Below are 17,792 nucleotides of genomic sequence, written 5' to 3'. Positions count from 1 at the left end.
ATTAAGCAAGCCCAGCTTGACCTAGCTTGCGCGGCCTATCCTGGCTTAATTGGTTGCACGTTTACTGAGCCAGGATGAGAAGGTGCGGCTAGGTTAAGCCAGGTGAAGATAGTTGGGATAAGTGCGTGTGCACGGCATACTGAAGCAGACCTCGCGATCGCTCACAGAATCACCGATGGGGAAATGGATAAAAGTCGCACGTCCTACGTCACGGCCGCTGAACAACAGCTCCTGACGGAGTTCTCTGACGAAGTTAAGGATATTATAAGGAAAAAAGGCAATACCAATGCCATAAGTAAAGAACGCGAGAGAGCCTGGCAGACAATAGCTGACCGGCTCAATGCGTAAGTAGTCAAAAACTGTACAAATAATAAACAGTGCTCCACTGGAACTGTCATAATTAGGCTACAATTAAAGGAGTTACTTTTCAAATCCACTAACTGTTGTATACTTTAAGAGTGACAAGCAGGTGCATGTTACTCAGGAAATGTAGAGTATGATTAGGTGCAAACAATTATCCACAATGTGTCATTTAATCTATTTTCCTCATGTAACGTTTTTATCTATTTTATCTTTCTGTCCTTCATAAAGGACAAACCTGTCTGGCCATAAAAGGACCTGGCAGCTAGTTGTGTAATGACCTACTGGCTAGGATGATCTTAGCTATATATGTTGTAAGTAGTATGGATTACATGGTCTTCTGTATGATGTTTCAAGTCCCCACCCGCACTCCCCACACCCTTTCTGTCCCTCTCTCTCCCCTCCCTCTTCTCTCTACTTTCTTTTCTATCTCTCTCTCTCTCTGTCCCCTCCGGTCGAGTCCAGCATTAAGAGTCTGATTTAATAAAGTTTTTCATCAAGAGGGACTTTATACATGTAGTATAAATCCCTGCTTGATAGAGTAAAATTGCCCAGCACCAGACAGCAGCCAGACAATCATTCTGTTTGCAACGATGCTGGACAAGACAGGTTAAAAAAAAAAAAAAAAAAAAAAAGGACCTGGCAGCAAGAAAAAATTAAATATAAGAACATTTTGCAGGCTGGTAAGTGACTCCAAAGTAGATAACCGTGAACAAATGAGGTGAATAGATGAGGTGTCTGCTGACATGTTCAATGTCTGTATGATTATAGCAGTTAAAAAAAAGGCCTATAGAAATGGCACAGGGGGCGGCCCACCAAGCCAGGATGTGACTCCAGCAGAGGAACTGGCACTCCATTTAAATAAAGGGAGGCCAGTGATGAAGGGGATGCAGGGAGGGACAATAACTGACTCTGTCCCAGCCACAGAAACTGTCCGCTTCATACAAGGTACACAAAGTACTGCAATTCTACTGCACATGGAACACAATCAAATATAATATAGTGTCTGACTTTGGATAACCTTGCAGTGTCTGGGACACAATTACGCTTTTGGAGCCACCAGAAGATGATCTGGTTAGTACAGTGTCTCGAAATCACAGGCTTGGTATGTTCTGTGAAATCTTAATCCGAGTCCTCTCGCTGCATGTATACGGCAGGGGGAAGGCACATCTGCAGCTGCAGAATGCACGTCTGCAGATGAGGAGACTGTGTCAGTGGAGTCCAGAAGGTTTGAGGCATGTCAATTTTATGGGATTGGCCTGCTTATTTATGTGGTGCTAATAGAAAATGTGTAACAGGACCCGGATGCTGCACAGTCTCCTAAGCGGCCTGGTAACATTGTGAGTATTGGCTAAAGTACATCAACGTTATGCACAAATCCTGCTATGCTAATTGACATTTCTTTTACAGACTTCACAAACTGTCAGAACACTTTATGCAAAGCACCTGGAGAGAGAGATAGAGCTGGCAGATGTTAAAATCAGACTCAAAAAGAGAAAGCTTCAAGAAATAGAGCTGGATCTAGAGATTAAACGCCGGACACTCAGAAAACTGGACCTGGAAATCCAGAAACTAGAAAGAGAAGTGAGTGTTTCAATGCACACAGTAACCATATCTGCAATACAGTGTTTTATTTTTTATTTTTTATTTTTTATTTTATTTTTTTTTAACTTGTCTTGTCCAGCATCGTTGCAAACAGAATGATTGTCTGGCTGCTGTCTGGTGCTGGGCAATTTTACTCTATCAAGCAGGGATTTATACTACATGTATAAAGTCCCTCTTGATGACATGAAAAACTTTATTAAATCAGACTCTTAATGCTGGACTCGACCGGAGGGGACAGAGAGAGAGAGAGATAGAAAAGAAAGTAGAGAGAAGAGGGAGGGGAGAGAGAGGGACAGAAAGGGTGTGGGGAGTGCGGGTGGGGACTTAAAACATTATACAGAAAACCATGTAATCCATACTACTTGCAACATATATAGCTAAGATCATCCTGGCCAGTAGGTCATTACACAACTAGTTGATAATAGTAACAATAATAATAATCACAATAATAGTAATAATAATAATAGTAGTAGTAATAATAATAAGAGTAAGAGTAATAATAATAATAATAAGAACAGAAATAATAAAAAAAAAAGAAAAAAAAATATGATAATAGATATAAGTGAAACTGCTGTATTCAAGAACACGCGCAGAGAAACCTGTGTGGATATGCTGGAGAACTCGGCCACATGGCGACGCAAAGACTGTGTGGAGACGTTCAGGAAGGAGTGACCATGCAGAGTGATCATGCAGATGCCACCTCACTTGAACAGAGGCCAGAGTCAGGCCAGCGGTCCCGAGACCCAGGCCACCAGCCCCCCCGTAGGCTACAGATCCCGACCGGTCCACAGAGACGACCACTCGCCCGCCCAGGAAGGCAGCAGCAGGAGACCCCAGCAGGAGCCGCCCCGCGGACACAGGGCACCGGCCCCGGCAGGCCGAGGCCAGCAGTCCCCGACCCCCCCGGGCACCGGCCGCCCGGGACAGACGGGGCAGAGGGCCCGGGCCCAGGAGCGCAGGGACACCCCCCACCCCCACAGGCCAAGGGCCAGCACGCCACCCGGGGGGACCCGGCCCGCCCAGACGGCCACCGCCAGAGGCCAGCCCCACACCCCAGCGCCCAGCCGCACACCCCGAGAACCAGTCCTGCCCCCCCCCCCAGACCAACACACACAAACACACACACTCTCCTTCCACTCCTCCATTCATCCTCCCACACATACACCATCCAACCCTTACATACTCTGTCCTCCCACACACACACACCATCCTTCCACCATCCATCCTTCCACACACACACCATCCTTCCACCATCCATCCTCCCACACACTCACCATCCTTCCACCATACACTCTCCCACACCTACCCCATCCTCCCACACACACATCATCCCTCCACCACTCATCCTCCCACACATACACCATCCTCCACCTTCACACCTCCCACACACACACACACACACCATCCTTCCACTACCCATCCTCCCACACATACATCATTCTCCTACACATACACCGTCCTCCCTCTCCTACACCAAACATCCACCTTCACGTACCCCATCCTCCCACACACACACACACACACCACCCCTCCATCACCCACTCTCCCAAACATACACCACTCCCCCACACACACACCATCCTCCCTCCCATACACCATCCATCCTCCTGCACACACACCATTCTTCCACCATCCATCCTCCCACACACTCCCCCTCCCTGCACCATACATTCTCCCACACATACCCCATCCTCCCCCACATACATCATCCCTCCACCATTCATCCTCCCACACCCACACCACCCCCCCTCCCACACACCACACATCCACCTCCACACACCCCACCCTCCCACACACACACACCATCCCTCCACCACCCATCCCCCCACACACACACCACTCTCTCTCTCTCCCCCCCCCACATACACACACACACACACACACAAACACCATCCCCCCACCACCATCCTCCCGCCACCCCACGCCGCGGGGGGACAGCCCCAGCCAGGAGGCGAGGAGACACGAGCCAGGCCCCCACCCCCCCACCCCGCCCCAGTCCCCCACTCCCCACCCCCAAAACAGCACCTTCCCCCCAGGGCCAGCAGCCAAACCCCCCGGGACAGCCCGCCCACGCCCCGGGCCAACGCGACAGGCCACCCGGCCCGCCCCGCCCCCGGGCCATCCATGGAGACAGGGGCGCTTGAAGACCCCATCGCCCCTCCCTCCCCCACTAGTGAGGGAATATATTATGTGCTGTTTGCAATTAAAAAAAGAGGGTTAAAATTGGGGGGCAGTAACTGCATTGAGGAGGGAGTGGGGCCACCTGAGCAGTCCCACCCACCTGACCTCGCATGTTCCACCCCCCAAAACGTGTTTGTATGTTGCAAATGTTATTTGTGCTCAGTGACTAAGTGGAATTAAAAGCTGGGAGGCATGCTGCCGCTCGGCGAAGCAACGGGACCACTATGATGACCCCCCCTGCCCCGCCCAGCGCAACAAGCACACCCCCCACGGCCCTACCTGTGTATGTAGTGAAGAGTGGGGAGGGGAGGGGTCAGGAGATGTAGGTCCAGAGGGGGGTAAGCCTCCCCCCTGGAAGACGACCCGCCAGTGGCTTAGGGCGCCCCCGTCCCCCGCCGGCCCCGAAGGGCGTCACAGGCCCAGAGCAGGCACCCCAACCCAGGCACGCCACGAACCCCCCCAGGGGCCAGCCACCAGCCCAAGGGGCCACTTTCCTCTTTCTGAGTGGGAGGGGGGCGAGGCGAAGGAAGGGAACCCCAGGCCCCCGCCCCCAACACCCAGCCAGGGCGCCCCCCAGAGGACACGTCCTAACCCCCTGCAAACGCACACACTCCCTTTTTTTTTTTTTTTTTCTCCCCAGCCACTCACACACACTCTCACACACCTCTATATACCAACACCTCAATACGTGCACATACCTCCACACACACACGTCACGCACATACCTATAAACACACACACCGGTGCCCACATACACACACACTCTCATACCCCTCCATACACATACACCACTACACACACACTCACATACATACCTGCATATACACACAAGCACCTCCATACATACTCACGCCTCCACCCACTCCTTCACTCCTCCACACACACCTCGACCTCCACGTGCACACACTCATATATACATACCTTCACACACACCCACATCCCACATAGACCTCCACACACACACCCGCACACTACTCACACACACACATACACGCACACACCCAGACCTTCATACACACCCACACACACATACGGCACACACGTCCCTCTACACCCACCCACACACCAGCATACCCACAGACACACACACACACACACCCACACACAAACACACCCCCACCCAGGTTCCGGGGCTGCGACCAAGCACCAGGGCACGGACCAACCCCCGGCACGGCACATCCGGACGGGCCCAGCCCCCCCCAGCAGCGGCAGACCCCCCACCCCCAGGAGCGGGGGGAGACCCGACGCCCCAGAGCCCGGGGCCCCCACCCGGCCCACCCCGGGCCCGACCGGCCACCCGGCCAGGGGCCGACGGACACCGACCCAGGCACCCCGGCAGCCACCCCCCACCGCCACGAGGCAGCCCCACCCCGGGGCCCACCCAATGCCGCCCGCCCAGACCGGAACCCCCAGCCGACCCAGCAGCGGAGCAGCCTAGATCCCCACCCAGGAGACAACCGGAGACCTGAAGCCACCAGGGACCCCCCACCCACATCCGCCCCCATCCCAGCGAAGCCGCAATCCTCCACCTACATTAAGTGATGTAGCCAGTCACAGGGGACCAGAGGGAATGAAAGTCATCTGACTGGTTCCTGGAGGAGGCAGACATTGTCTCAATGCTGATGTGATCTAACAGGAGATTTCTAAACTGCTGGATAGACAAATTATTCTTATCTTTCCAGTTCACAAGAATAGTTTTCTTTGCGATGCATAAGACTGCGAGGACCAAGTTTATGGAGTGTATTCCTATGTTGGTGTCACCCAGGTCGCCCAGTAGGCAAAGTGTGGGGTTTGCAGGAAAACTAGTTTTAAACCATTTTGAGAGATCTTCACACACCTTAATCCAGAACCTTTGGACAGGTGTGCAGGACCACAGCGCATGGATGTAGCTATCAGAGGTGTTCTCAGAGCAGTGTGGGCAGATATCTGATGGTGAAAGGCCCATCCTGAACATCCTGTGTCCTGTATAATGAGTTCTATGGAGAATTTTGAATTGTATTAGTTGTATATTTGAATTCTGAGTCATTTTAAACGTGTTTAAACATATTTGTGACCATCTTTTCTGATCAAAGTTATTAGATAAATCATCTTCCCATTTTGAAGTCGGGAGAGATATCCTGTCTTCTAGCTTTGCAAGTAATCTATATATTTTTGATAATAATTTTGGAGTATTATGATTCAGGAATTCTGCTATTCTGACAGGAAGCTGCAAGTCTAACTGTACAGGGGTATACTTCTTACATATAATTGATTTTAGTTGGTGGTACTCTAAGAATTTATTGCTGTTGATTCCATACTGTGAGACAATTGTGTTGAAAGATACAAAGTTTCCATTTTCTATTATCTGTCCTAACTGTTGTATTCCTTTAGTCTTCCATTGAGTGAAGTTTATCATCTTTTTGTTCTGCAGGATGTCAGGGTTGTTCCAGATGGGTGTAAGTCTACATGGAAAGAGGGAAGATCTGGTTATCTTACAGAATTCCCACCAAGCCATTAAGGAAAAACGGATGTTAAGGCTTTTAAAGCACTTATATGGTTTAATGGTTGAGCTGATGAACGGCAGGTCAGAGATGACTAAGTCCTCACACAAAGCCTGCTCCACATCTAGCCACGGCTCATCCAGATAACTGGGTTTGAGCCACTTGGAGATGTACTGCAGCCTGTTAGCTATAAGGTAGTTATTAAAGTTTGGTAGGTCCAGTCCTCCTCTATCTTTAGTCTGCTGTAAGGTTTTAAGACTGATACGTGACGGCTTGTTTTTCCAAAGAAACTTGGATATGAAAGAGTCCAGAGATTTAAACCAACTGGTGGAGGGTTTAGTGGGTATCATTGAAAATAAATAATTAACTTTAGGTAGGATCATCATCTTAATGGTGGCAACTCTCCCCATTATTGAGATGGGTAAGCGCCTCCACCGTAATAGATCATCTTCTATTGTTTTTAGTAGCTGAACATAGTTTAATTTTGTTAAATCTGATAATCTGGGGGAAATATTTATACCTAAATATCTAATGTTTCCTGTCTGTATTTTGATATTAGGGATGTTTTGTAGGTCACAGTTGATGGACATGGCTGTAGTCTTAGACCAGTTAATAGAATAATCAGATATTGATGAGAACTTATTAATAACTGTGATTGTCTCAGAGAGTGATGTTTGTGAGTTCTGAAGGAAGAGTAATACATCATCTGCATAAAGACTTATTTTATGTTCTATATTTTTGCCCTGGATTCCTTTAATTTCTATATTTTGTCTAATAGCAGCTGCTAACGGCTCTATGAAAATGGCAAAAAGTGAGGGGGAGAGTGGGCAGCCCTGTCTGGTGCCTCTCTGTAAGCGGAAGCTTGGAGAAGTTTGATCGTTGGTTTTCACACATGCATTTGGGTTATTATATAATATTTTAATCCACTCTATGAAAGAAGGTCCAAACCCAAATTTGTCTAGTGTTGCAAATAGAAACTTCCAGTTTACCCTGTCGAAGGCTTTTTCTGCATCTAGAGAAATGATTGTGGATTCTAGATTATGTAAAGTAGAGTAATCTATGAGGTTAATTAGTCTACGCGTGTTAGTAGATGAATGTCGACCTTTTATAAAACCTGTCTGGTCCGGATGTATTATAAGAGGGGTTATTTTTTCTATCCTTCTGGCAAGAGCTTTACTAATTATTTTCAGGTCTACATTTATTAAAGATATGGGACGGTAACTGGATGGAAGTGTGGGGTCTTTGCCTGGTTTTAGCAATAGTGTTATATTAGCTAAGTTCATATTTTGCGGTATTTTTTGTTTTTCCTGTATTTCTAACAACATATTATAAAATGTAGGAGCTAGCGTTGTCCAGAATTCCTTGTAAAATTCTGCTGAGTAACCATCTGGACCCGGGGCTTTATTGTTGGGCATATGTTGGAGAGCTTCGTGGAGTTCATCTACAGTAATAGGTGCATCTAAATTTATTTTATTTTCATTTTTTAGTTTTGGTAGATTAATGTTGTTTAAAAATTGTTCAATATGTTCATCTGTTGGATTAATCTGTGATTCATATAATGTTTTATAGAAGCTTCTAAACGTGTCATTTATCTTGTCTGGGTCATGGCTGATGTTTCCGTCTTGATCTTTAACAGAGGAGATTGTTGTTTTCTCCTTGTTTGTTTTTAGTTGATTTGCTAAAAACTTTCCAGATTTGTTACTGTGTTCAAAGTTCTCCAAGCGAAGTCTTTGCACTAAAAACTGTGTTTTTTTATCTATAATTTCTTTAAGCTGCAATTTAGTTTTCCTTATATTATTCATTGTGTGCTCTTCAGGGGAAATGCGGTAAGCCTCCTCCAATGATTTAATCCTGAGTTCTAATTCTAAAACTCTTGCTGTTTCCTTCTTCTTCTTATGTGAGGAGAAGGAAATTATTTTCCCTCGCATTACTGCTTTTCCTGCTTCCCATAGGAGACACGCTGAAGTTTCAGGCATGTCATTTTTTTCTATATAAATTGACCATTCTTTTTTAAAATAATCAATAAACTCAGGATCTTTCAATAAAGAGGTGTTAAATCTCCAGCTTTTACCAATCGGTTTATTATTTTTGTTTCTCAGAGTGAATGAAACTGGTGCGTGATCGCTAATGCTGATTGGATGTATCTGAGTCTCTGAAATGTCGCCCATTAGTGAATTACTATTTAATATATAATCTATTCTAGAGAAGGAGTGGTGAACTGAAGAGAAGAAGGTGTATTCTCTTAGTTTAGGATGGTGAGAGCGCCAAGCATCGCAAAGACCAAAATCCTTCATGTACTGTTTGATAGTTTCTGACGACTGCCAGACTCGATGACTGGCTGATGTGCTGCAGCGATCTTGTTCAGTCAAGACTACATTAAAATCACCAGCTAGCACTATTCTGTTATCTGAATAATTCTGGAGTGTAGCAAACAGGGAGTGGAAAAAGGAGGGATCATCTGCATTGGGGCCGTACACATTGGTAATACATAATTTGATATTACAAATAGATAATAAAGTTATCAGAAATCTGCCTTCCGGATCCCCTACTGTGCTATCTATGTCAAAATACAGTGTTTTAATCCTTGTTACTTTTGCTGTTGTAGGATCCAAGCAACAAGACAAATGACTGCTTAATAAAAAAAAAAAGAACTAGAACATTGGTGTCCGTCCTCTTTTCATGAATGTAAAAGAATTTCAAAGAACCACCAGTGCTAAACAAAATGCTCACACAGGAAAAGCTCTTTTATTAAATAAAGGGGCTAAATCCAAAAATTAAGTGAAGAAACCTGCAATATATTGCTCCCTGACAAGTCTGCCATTAATGTTGTCCGGGAAGATGGGAGCATTTTCCCAGTCAACATCAACAGCCACTCGGGGGGGGGGGGGGGGGGTTCTCCTTTCTTAGGCCTGCAATGTTATGCAGTACTACGCATGCAGCAATAACATCACAGGCTCTGTCCGGGGAAATCCTCAGGTGGTGCAGGCACTGAAACTGAGATTTCAGAAGGCCAAAGGTCATCTCGATTCGAGCCCTTGTCTTGGTGTGTGCATGGTTGTAGGCCTGCTGTGGTGGGGTTTGGGGATCTGCAAGGGGAGTCAAGAGGAATGACTCACAGGCGTATCCTTTATCTCCCAGCAGCACACCTGAGAATTCACCTGATAATACAAAATATAATTTAGAAAACAGAGTTACACACACGATGTCCAAGGTGCTTACAGTACAAATGTGTGGGCTACCTTGTGAAAGTCTCTCGTAAATTGGACTAGCCCGAAAGACTCTAGAGTCATGCACTGAGCCAGGCCACTTTGCCTCTAAATTGCTCACAAGGCAGTCAGCATCACAGATCATCTGAAATATTTAGTGTAGCCTATTAAGGTCATTAAATGCACAGAACAGATTCATGTAGGTCATAACCACAAATCACTCTTACCTGAACATTGATGCTGTGGAAGGATTTCCTGTTAATGTAATCTCCCTCATGTTCACCTGAGGGGCGTCTGATTCTTATGTGTGTGCAATCCACTGCCCCAATGATGTTAGGGAAAGCTGTAACAAAAAATAGTGAGTATCCAACTGTGACAGATATACTTAGAAACTAATGGGTGCACATTAAAATTGAGGTTACCTGCAATCTTGTAAAACTCCTCCTTGATGCAGAGGGGTCTTCTGTGGCCAGGGAAGGTGATGAATATATTGCTGAATGATTTCAGCGCCAGACAAACGCATCTGATTGTCCGGCAAATGGTTCCCTTATTGAGGTTCTCTGCATCCCCAACAGAATAAAGGAAGCTCCCACTCGCAAGCCATCTCAATGTGACACAGATCATCTGTGGTACAGTGAGGGCATGGCTTTGCGCTGTCTGGTGCTGTATTTTTGGACTCAGCAGCCTACATAAATATCCTAGTCCATCACCCGAAAATCTGTATCTTTCAATGACATAGTCATCTCCAAAGGCCAGGGGATCTGAGCTGTCCCTGAAGACTCGTTCACGTCTGAATGCTCTTCTGAGGATGTGGGCTTCCTCGTCCAGCACATCCTCACCCAAAAAGGGCAAGCCATTATGAAGAGGGAACAGGTGAAGGGGAGTTGGACCTGAATATTCTACATTGCCCTCGTCACGGATTTCTTTGAATACACCTTTGTAACCTCATCCGCTGTGTTTTGTAATCTCAATTAATGCAATAAAACACATATTTATAAAACCTCTGACAGCAATTTGAGGAGCAGTCTTCATTAGCATAGCAATATAACACTTGGCCTGATGAAATCATGCACTTATGACCAAGTTGATATTGTGTGATGAAATCGTGATCCTGTATTTAAATAAAATAACTAAAAAAAAAAAAAAAATTATATGCACTGCACTAGCACTACACGACAGCACCTGGGTCTAACTGGACTCAAAAGCGGTCTGACTAACACTTAATTATGACGTCCCATCTTGTTTGAATTCATGCTTGTGTTGTTCTTACTCTCAAATGTAAGTCGCTTTGGATAAAAGCGTCTGCTAAATGACTGTAAAATAGAATAGAATAATAATACTACAACTCGAATCCATATAAAAAGGCTGTTGCGATTACGAACAGATTTGGATTAAATGTACAGTGACTGTATATGTAATATTTTAATACTGGATGATTAAAATGACGCGCCATACTTAGGAAGACCATGGACATGCTGTAAAACACATTAATTCCTCACAGAATTGACGTTGGACATGCAGGTGACTCGCTAGGATTAATCTTAGCCTGAGCAGTTAGCCTGGTCTGGAGCAGGCTAGCTGCAGCGGATAAATCACCACAGTAACTTGGCCGGGATTAGTTTGAGCTGCTTTCATGCAACCGACTTAGGGCTAAATTCAGCCAGGATAACCAACATATCCCGGCTTAATCGCTTATCTTGGTTTCGTGCAATACCCCTCTGGACTGCACCTAACAGCAACAAACACACAGAAGTAATGGACTAGATAGATAAATACACGGAAGGAACTAACAAGGCACAGGTGAGAAGGATGAGCTAATTAACCCAGGTGAACTAATGAACAGAAACCAAAAAGCAAAAAACTAAACATGACACTAAACACCAAAAACCAAGAACATGAAGAAACATAACAAAACCGAGCACATAAAACAAGAACATAAACAGAGAATCATGACATTTTTTCGCTGTCACATGAGTTTTCACTGACTGACCAATGAGCTGTGAGCAGGCTAGATGGCACAGTCTGCAACCCCTTTCAACATGGAGGAACAGATCATACTAGCTGTGTCTGACTTTCCTGTACTTTACCATCCTTCATTCAATGACTATAGGAGTGTAAATTAAAAGGCATCAGCATGGGAACTTGTTCCTGATCAGGGGAGTTCCTGATGAGTATAAATTAGCCAACTAAGTTTCTATTGGTTTTGAGTCGATTTTACTGTGGATTACCCCTAATAAAAATGTTGATTGAAATAACTATGTCCATTACAATGTGCAGCGCTTAACTAATTTGACCAGGGATGCTGCAGGAGGTCTCAGTGAACAGTTAGCAGCAACATCCCTGATGATGATGCAGACGACTCTAGACATGATGCTGGCTGAAAAGGTGGAGTGTGCTCGATTTCTGGTTCTCTTTGTTGAACATTCATCCCAAGTAACACTGCCCATGATAACTCTGTGACCAGAGCCTGTGACAGGCCCCACCCTTTCATATCCCTTTTATAATATTACCATAGGATTGGAACCCACAACCTTACACTGGGGACACATTAGAAAACTCCAGTCCTAAATTGGTGTGGAGAATAAGGAAAGCAAGAAAGGAAAAGACTAAAAAGTATATAAAACCCACTTTAGGGGTTAGGACCAGTGTTGCCACAGTTACCTTGAAAAAATAATCTAATTACTGATTACTGATTACACCTTTAAAAAGTAACTTAGTTACTTTACTGATTACTTGATTTTAAAAGTAACTAAGTTAGATTAGAAGTTACTTTATTAGTTTCTTTCAGCAGCTGCTGACAATACCCCACACCACCTCAACATAAAAATGACAACCGGTTTTGCCAATACTGACTTTATTTTTAAAGTCAACATGTATCTCCTGACATTGTAAGTTGAACTTAAAAACAATGTCCTGAAAAAAATCTGTGTTTTTATAAAAAAAATAAATAAATAGTCTTTCTTGACTTCACTTAACATAATATTTTTTGACCTGACATATGGCAGAACTTACATTTATAAACAATGTAGATTATGAATGGTAACTATTAAATTCTTTTCAACATGTTTTATGAACATTGAACCTGATGTTTACAGCATTACAGCAGGAAGGAGCGGCTTTTCAAAACTAAACAGTGCATAACACCACATGTAGGCTCTGCTGTCTAATTTTGTTACTTGTAATCACACATTAGGAGTGAAACAGCGGAGTGGGGCGAGTAAACCAGTGGTTGTATCTCATTAACAGAAGCTTCTCAAACCTCTTGTCAGAAAGTCTATTTCTCCTAGGCGTGAGCACCAAACCGCCCAGACTGAAAAGACGCTCCACAGGAGCACTTGATGGGGTTGGAGCGTTATACTTTAAGAAAATGTCTTTTATGTTTGAAAACTGATGCTGAATCTGAATGTCATAGGCTGACCTTAGGTAGTCCATTACTTCCTTTTCTGCAGAGTAGGTGTTCTCCTCTGGTTCTGCCTCAAAAGTGAAGAAGTCCATCTCACCTTGGCTGGCTGATGTGGTGGGCACACCTGCGGGGCTCTGTGCTGCAGGAGCAGTTGTGCGGCATTCTGCTATCAGAAGCTCTTTTACTTGGTCCCTCCTATCTGCATCTCTCAGCCATCGGAGTTTGAATTTTGGACAGCTGGCAGCTGCGAGAAGAGCATCTTTGCTGTCCAGCACACTGGCAAAATGAGTCTGGATAGCCTAAAAAATAGAATTGATATGCTTTTGTCTGTAAAGCCTATTATGTATTATATTATTGAAATACTTGCAAGCTTTGCCTAATGTGGGACCAACATTATGGATTTAATTTTGTTTTAGGTTACTTACTAACATTTGTATTTGTTTTAATCTTTTACAATGATAATGAATATTCTGTTCCATCTTCATGAATAGTGTGATGCAAGAAATTTGAACTTTCTTAAAGATGGAACATACCTGCACTATAGCATCTGGAAGGCCTGCATTCACCCTGGAGAGGGATCCTTTCACAGCCAGGGTCTTCTGCATCAGAACTTCAAGTACTGGAAGTAAAGTCCCATAAGGACAGTCACCTTGTAAAATGTCCAGTGCTGCAGTCAGAGGCTTCATGGCCGTGCAGTACTCATGCAGGAACTGGTACTCTTTGTCTTTGAAGCACTTAACTCTCAGCTTGGCACACAGAGTATTCAACTCACTCATGGGGATTTCCGAAATTCTCTTTACAGCATCAAAAGAGGAATTCCACCTTGTGGATGTTGGTACCAGAAGCTTTCTTTTGCTGACTTCCTCCACTGTTTCTGATGCAAGGGTAGATCTACTTGATTTGGTCCAAATCGCTGTGCATTTTGCTGTGCTGCTCCCATACACAGCGTTGCTCTCTGCATTGGTGGTTAAATATTTTACCACATCACTTGTGGTAATTATGTTGATGCTGTGTGAAGCACACCTGTGGTGTGGGGGAAGAGACAGTGGGCCATCACTTTCATTCTCAGCTGAAAGAATTTCTGACAGATCTGAAAAAGTGGCATCATCATCTGTGGGGGTGGACTCCTCCTCATCATCGGACCCTGTGACAGGCTGATAAACTTTGAACGCCTTGACAAAGTTGGATCCATTATCAGTCACTGTAGCAACTACTTTGTTGAGTAGTCCATATGATGAGTGAATGTTTTCAATTTCTGCACCAATGACATCATACGTGTGTCTACCGCGAATTCTCCTACATGCTATTGCAGCTTTGTTGCTCTCTAATGTGGATCTACTGAGTCAATGAAGCGTCACTCCCATGTAGCTTCTGTTGTTAGCAGTCCAAATATCTGCGGTAGTTGACACAAAGTCGACCTCATTCAGCACGGCCTTCAGATTTCTCTCCATCTCTGCATACAAGAAAATGATGTTCTGTGAGGCAGCTCAGCATTGATGGTGGTAGGGATCTTGTTTATTATGGCACGAAACGAGAGCGAGTCGACCGTGTTTAATGGCAGCATTTCTTCTACAACATACTGTCCGACCAGCTTCTTCAACTCTCCACCACTTACTGGTTTTGCACCGAAGTCCTTTTGCTGTTTGGGTGGTGGGGGGCCTCTTGCATTCGTCGCGGCTCCATGCTTCGCACCACCTGGTGGGACTTTCTCTGTAAGTTTGACTGTGCTGCGATTCCAAATGTTTCTTCAAGTTTGACGTAGTGTTTTTGAAGCTAGATAGCACTTTGTCGCCAGCACAGAGTGTGCAACGAACCTTAATATTGTCATCTTTAGCTGACACAAATTCAAAATAGTGACTATATTTCCAGCGAGTAAACGCGCATCTCTCTCCTCCCTCCATTGTTGTTTACATCTGTTTGGTGTGTTTGACAGGCTAAAAACTTGACAAGTCGCATAGGTGACGTAATTCCCCGAGACTCAAGAAGAAAGCAAATATAGATTTGATATAGATTACCGCAATCTTAGGCTTTGATGACCAGCTATTACATACAGACAGTCCTCTTTGATAACCACGACGACCAGGTGTCACATACACACAGTCCTCTTTGATAACCACGACGACCAGCTATTACATACACGCAGTCCTCTTTGATGTACTGCTTGTACTGTAAAGGACCAGCTATCACATAGACGCAGTCCTCTTTGATGACCAGCTATTACATTCAGGCAGTCCTCTTTGATAACCACGACGACCAGCAATTACATACATGCAGTCCTCTTTGATAACCACGACGACCAGCTATTACATATACGCAGTCCTCTTTGATAACCACGACGACCAGCTATTACATACACGCAGTCCTCTTTGATGTACTGCTTGTACTGTAAACGACCAGCTATCACATAGACGCAGTCCTCTTTGATGACCAGCTATTACACACACGCAGTCCTCTTTGATAGCCACGACGACCAGCTATTACATTCAGGCAGTCCTCTTTGATAACCACGACGACCAGCTATTACATACACGCAGTCCTCTTTGATAACCACGACGACCAGGTATTACACACAGGCAAGTCCTCTTTGAAAACCACGACGACCAGCTATTACATACACGCTGTGCTCTTTGATAACCATGACGATCAGCTATGACATTCAGGCAGTCCTCTTTGATGACCAGCTATTACATACACGCAGTCCCCTTTGATGTACTGCTTGTACTGTAAACGACCAGCTATTACATTCAGGCAGTACTCTTTGATGACCAGCTGTTACATACACGTAGTCCTCGTTGACAACCACGACGACCAACTATTACATTCAGGCAGTCCTCTTTGATAACCACGACGACCAGCTATCACATACAGACAGTCCTCTTTGATAACCACGACGACCAGGTGTGACATACACACAGTCCACTTTAGATGTACTGCTTGTCCTGTAAACAACCAGCTATTACATTCAGGCAGTACTTTTTGATGACCAGCTATTACAAACATGCAGTCCTCTTTGATGACCACGAAGACCAGCTATTACATACACGCAGTCCTATTTGATAGCCACGACGACCAGCTATTACATAAACGCAGTCCTCTTTGATAACCACGACGACCAGCTATCACATACAGACAGTCCTCTTTGATAACCACGACGACCAGGTGTCACATACACACAGTCCACTTTAGATGTACTGCTTGTACTGTAAACGACCAGCTATTACATTCAGGCAGTACTCTTTGATGACCAGCTATTACATACACGCAGTCCTCTTTGATAACCACGACGACCAGGTGTCACATACACACAGTCCACTTTGATGAGCACGACGACCAGCTATCACATAGACGCAGTCCTCTATGATGTACTGCTTGTACTGTAAACGACCAGCTATTACATTTAGGCAATCATCTTTGATGACCAGCTATTACATACACGCAGTCCTCTTTGATAACCACGACGACCAGGTGTCACATACACACAGTCCACTTTGATGAGCACGACGACCAGCTATCACATAGACGCAGTCCTCTATGATGTACTGCTTGTACTGTAAACGACCAGCTATTACATTTAGGCAATCATCTTTGATGACCAGCTATTACATACACGCAGTCCTCTTTGATAACCAAGACGACCAGCTATTACATTCAGGCAGTCCTCTTTGATAACCACGACGACCAGCTATTACATACACACAGTCCTCTTTGATGTACTGCTTGTACTGTAAACGGCCAGCTATCACTTACTCGCAGTCCTCTTTGATGACCAGCTATTACATACACGCAGTCCTCTTTGATAACCACGACGACCAGCTATTACATACACGCAGTCCTCTTTGATAACCACGACGACCAGCTATTACATACACGCAGTCCTCTTTGATAACCACGACGACCAGCTATTACAGTCAGGCAGTCCTCTTTGATGACCAGCTTTTACATACACGCAGTCCCTCTTGAAAACCATGACGACCAGCTATTACATACAGACAGTCCTCTTTGATGACCACGACGACCAGCTATCACATACAGACAGTCCTCTTTGATAACCACGACGACCAGCTATCACATACAGACAGTCCTCTTTGATAACCACGACGACCACCTATTGCATACACGCAGTCCTCTTTGATAACCACGACGACCAGCTATTACATACACTCAGTCCTCTTTGATAACCACGACGACCAGCTATTACATTCAGGCAGTACTCTTTGATAACCACGACTACCAGCTATTACATTCAGGCAGTCCTCTTTGATAACCACGACGACCAGCTATTACATACAGGCAGTCCTCTTTGATAACCACGACGACCAGCTATTACATACACGCTGTCCTCTTTGATAACCACGATGACCAGCAATGACATTCAGGCAGTCCTCTTTGATGACCAGCTATTACACAGACGCAGTCCTCTTTGATTACGACGACGACCAGCTATTACATACACGCAGTCCCCCTTGAAAACCATGACGACCAGCTATCACATACACGCAGTGCTCTTTGATTTAGTGCTTCTACTATAAACGACCAACTATCACATAGACGCAGTCC

The 17,792-nt window shown here is 45.0% G+C and overlaps 1 long non-coding RNA gene across 1 annotated transcript; it reads right to left on the bottom strand.

The window, feature by feature from the left end:
• Window positions 1–9,774: 9,774 nt before the first annotated feature.
• LOC121655144 lies at window positions 9,775–10,116 on the bottom strand. The gene is made up of 3 exons (XR_006013083.1): window positions 10,060–10,116; window positions 9,866–9,977; window positions 9,775–9,784 (listed from the first exon to the last, which is right to left on the bottom strand). It is a non-coding gene; the product is annotated as an uncharacterized LOC121655144 (long non-coding RNA).
• Between the last annotated feature and the right edge of the window lie 7,676 nt (window positions 10,117–17,792).

Source organism: Melanotaenia boesemani, chromosome 1, assembly GCF_017639745.1.
Source record: "Melanotaenia boesemani isolate fMelBoe1 chromosome 1, fMelBoe1.pri, whole genome shotgun sequence".
Lineage (NCBI taxonomy): Eukaryota > Metazoa > Chordata > Actinopteri > Atheriniformes > Melanotaeniidae > Melanotaenia > Melanotaenia boesemani.
This window is presented reverse-complemented; position numbering and strand designations above follow the sequence as displayed.